Here is a 4,679-nt window from a genome sequence, read left to right on the forward strand (position 1 = left end):
CACAAAGCAAGAAATAAATTTGCAGCTTCTTAGGAGAATTCAATTACATAGTTCATTTCATAGAGCAGTTGACCACCACATGTGATCCACTGTTCAAGCTCTTGAATAAGGACACAAAGATAGAATGGACAGATGAGTGCCAAGCGGCCTTTGACAAGATCAAGCAGTATTTGTTAAACCCTTCTATTTTGGTTCCCCTGATGCAGGGATATCCATTGATCCTCTACCTAGAGGTACAAGAAACCTCCATGGGATGCATGTTAGGCCAATTGGCTGAGCCCAACTAGAAAGAAATGGCGATTTACTACTTAAGCAAGAAGTTCACTAGCTATGAGATCAACTACATCACCATTGAAAAGACATGTTGCGCCTTAATGTAGGCCTCACACAAATTGTGGTAGTACATGCTCTACTACACCACGCAACTCATTTCCCATATGGCAAATGTTTGAAAAGCCAGCTCTTACAGGGAAGATATCCTGTTGGCAAATGTTGCTCTCTAAATTTGACATTGTGTTTGTGATGAGAAAGGCCATCAAGGGCCAAGCCATAGCCAATCACCTAGCGGACCAGCCACTAAATGATCCAAAACTTTCAGAAATCCCTCTTCCCTTATGAGGATGTCATGGCAATAGAGCCAGACCCAGATAGTGTGAAACCGTGGCATTGGAAACTTTATTTTGACGAAGCCGCCAATTCTACCGAAAATGGAGTGAGAGCAATCTTAGTTTCCCCCAAGGGCCAGCAAATCCCTGTTTCAGTCAAGCTAAATTTTGATTGCACCAATAACATCACAGAATATGAAGAGTGCACAGTCAACCTGCAAGTGGCCCTAGAGTTCGGCGCCTATGACTTTAGTGTCTTTGGAGATTCCCTATTGATCATCTCCTAAATCAAAGGAAAATGGCAAGCCTGAGACACCAAGTTGATCCTATATCAGAAATGTGTCAACCGCTTCATTCTGAAATTTTGAGACATCACATTTGCCTATTTGCCCCAAGTACACAACCAATTTGTAGACACCTTGGCTACTCTGGCTAGCATGCTCAAGTATTAAGAAGGAGATGATATGCGGCAATTGCGCATAGAAGTCCGTGGCGTTCCAGCCTATTGCATGAACATCGAAGAATGCATGAGTGTCAAAGTCGAAGCCAACGGAAAGCCATGGTACCATGATATTAACGCTTATATCAAGAACAGTGAATACTCGTTCGGTGCAACGGACAGTGAAAAGAAGTTTATCCAGTGCATGGCCTGCCAATTTTTCTTAAGTGGAGAAGTCTAGTACAAAAGGCACTACAATTCTACCTTGCTTCAATGTGTAGATTCCCCCAAGGCTAATTATCTGACGGAAAAGATGCATGAAGGCTTACTCGGAGCTCATGCCAGTGGACCCCTGTTGGCTCAAAGATTATGAAAGCTGGATACTATTGGCTCACCATGGAAAGTGATTGCATTAAACATGTAAGGACATGCCACCGTTGCCAAAACTATCAAGACACGAAGAATGCTCCTCCTCAGCCTTTGCACTCTTTAGCAGCACCATGGCCCTTCTCAGCTTGGGGTATGGATGTCATCGGACCCGTGATTCCGAAAGCTTCAAATGGTCATGAGTACATCTTAGTGGCCATTGATTATTTTACAAAGTGGGTGGAAGCCGTTTCGTACAAAAGCGTCACTCGAGCAGTGATAGCCTGGGTCTAGAAACATAACATTATTTTCTGCTACGGCGTGCCGAGAGAGCTCATTACAGATAATGGGGTGAACCTAAATGGAAAAATGATCCATAAACTCTGCCAACAGTTCAAGATCGAGCAAAGAAATTCGGTTCCCTATCGCCCTCGGAGGAATGGTGCAGTGGAAGCCGCTAACAAGAACATAAAGAAAATATTGGCGAAGATGACAGATACATATAAAGATTGGCACAAGTACTTGTTGTTTACCTTGTGTGCATATCACACTTCTATTCATATTTCCATGGGTGCGACCCCGTATTCATTAGTATATGGCCTGGAAGTCATCCTTCCCACAGAGGCAAAGATCCCTTCTCTCAAAATTTTATCTCAGATAGAGCTATCAAAAGCTAAATGGGCCCATTCCTGATATGAACAACTGAACATGATAGATGGAAAGCACATGACCACAATGTGCCATGGACAGTTGTACCAGCACTGCATCGAGTGAGCATTCGACAAGAAAGTTAGACCCCGGGCCTTTAAAGAAGGCGATCTAGTCTTGAAGAAGCGTAACTAGGCCATGCCTAATCACAGAGGAAAGTTTACCCCAACTTAAGAGGGCCCATATGTGGTAAAGAAGGCCTTTTTCGAAGAAGCCTTGATTCTGGCCGACATGGATGGGCATGACTTCAATATGCCCACCAATTCTGACGCCGTCATACGATGCTTTGCATGAAGGAGCCACTCAATGCACCTCATTTCAATATTTTATGTCAACAAAAAAAAAACAAAAAATATATATGTAAAAAGGTAGATCGAAAACCCAAAAGGGCAGTCTACACAAAAGGAGGCCAAAAGAAAGAGAGCATGAGAAAATACAAAAGGTAGATTGAAAACCCGAAAGGGCAGCCTAGGCAAAAATTAAGGCAATCAAAAGTTAGTTGAACTACGTGATGACTTGATCCTTCCTAGTGGAGGTACATAGGCAACCATCTTGGTTCGATCACATCTTAAAAGAAAAATTAGTTAGCTGTGCCTGCTTAAATTCATACCCAAGATCAGAAGATTAGATGGATCCATCGTCCAAGACAAGATATGAAGACACCTCCGAGATCACTCTTTGTCTATAATACTGCCATGACCCGGTGGTTTGCTCAAGATGTCCTATCTCATACCAATGGGAAATATACCTCAATGGGAAAAGGATCCATCTAGAATAGGATGTATCCTTGGAAAAATAAGATATTGATATGCATGTATTTTACATCTATCACTTATGTGTATGATCTTGTATTTTCAAAGAATTTGTCTGCATATTCATTAACATGCCTGTTTTGTGCCATTCAGTTTCTTTCGTGCATTCTGATACCAAAACATGAAACCTCAACTCATAAATATATCCTAAATATCATCATAAGCATCTCTCTCCACCATCTCTTAGTTTCTAAGCATGCCTAACAGACTAGACTATGCTTTAAGAACTCGAACAAAAGAGGAAGGCCTTACGCAATTGCCTAGCAATTTACGAAGGACCTTTCCATATATGGTAGGATACTAACTACATAGCTCATGTATAGAAACAAAATAAATAGAAAAGAACACCAGCAATCTCCCAAACCCAATACGAAAAATCGGGTCATCGCGAGCATGAGTGCGAAGTAACCCTACTACATCAAACCCCAGGTCTCTAGTAACCCCTCTAAGTGTCATGTGAATGTTGAAGATGGACAAGCTACCTTTACATCATGGAATTAGAAGTAGAGCCCTACCTCTCAGTCTCCAACAAAGCCTGCAAGGTACCCACCTCTACAGTAAAAACTCTCAAAGCCTCCTCCCTCTCAGCCAGCTCAATCTAAAGATGATGGAAGGCCAACTGCGGCTCACTAGGTTCATCACCCTCTCACCCATACTCCATGCTCAAAGTGGAATGAATATAGGCCTTCATCTATACTAGCTCTAATGCTAAGCCATCGGCCCTGCTACTAGCCTCGACCCTGCCAACCTCCATTGCAGCCCTCTCCTCAACCCAAGTATGATTTAAATCAGCAAACCTCTTAGTAAGATCTATAAACTCATCCTCCAAACCCACAACCCGAGATCTCAGCTAAACACACTCTACCTCTATACCGGGAGGGGTCGACTCTCTCCGATCAAGCTCTGCCCTAAGAGTAGCTAGCTTACTCTCATGTGCATTGATCATCTCCTCAATATCCTTCACAAAGCTATCGGCCAGCTCCCTACAGTAGTCTCTATCCCTAACGGCCTCCTTCAGGCACTCCTTTAGATCCATAAAGGCCCTCTAAACCCTGATCTAAAACTCTATAGTATAGTCTCTCAAAACATCAGCCGAAAATGGCAACTTGGCTGAGACTGGTAATGATAAGTCAAACAAAAAGCTAGGATTTCTGGTATCTCACCACACTCTAAACTCAACAGGAAACCATTCATGGTCATCCCTAGAACAAATAGGGAAGTCAATGCTCAACTTACGCACCTCCTAGAAATCTAAGGCACGCCATATCACTACTACATCAATATCCATAAGCCCGTACTCGTAAGTGACAACCGAGAGATCACTAAGTCGAGGGATATGCTAGATACCCCCGAACTATCACATGGCCATGCTCGGGAAGTACCCCGTGCACCCCAGATACCCACTAAGGGAATACCAAGTAAATTGACACAATGGGTCCGCCCTCGCCATCTAGTGATGCCCCACTTGACCCTCCAGGTCTAATCCGTAGGACTCAGGTTGTACAAGTATCTCAACCAACACTTAATATCCCCAAAAAAAGAAAGATCAAGAACTACAGTAGCCCGAATTGTACTCTTAATGGCAAAGCCCTCAAGCTAATCCCTAGCAATAACACTCAAGTGGCTACAAAACTACAGCTATAGCAGATGAACACAACAACCTAGCCTACCCCTACCGATCTTTAGACACAAAGACAAGGACCTAATGGTCTCAGAAAGTAAAGCAGGAATGAAAGAGGTACCATGAGG

This window comes from Castanea sativa, chromosome 5, assembly GCF_040712315.1.
Source record: "Castanea sativa cultivar Marrone di Chiusa Pesio chromosome 5, ASM4071231v1".
NCBI classification, from domain to species: Eukaryota; Viridiplantae; Streptophyta; class Magnoliopsida; order Fagales; family Fagaceae; genus Castanea; species Castanea sativa.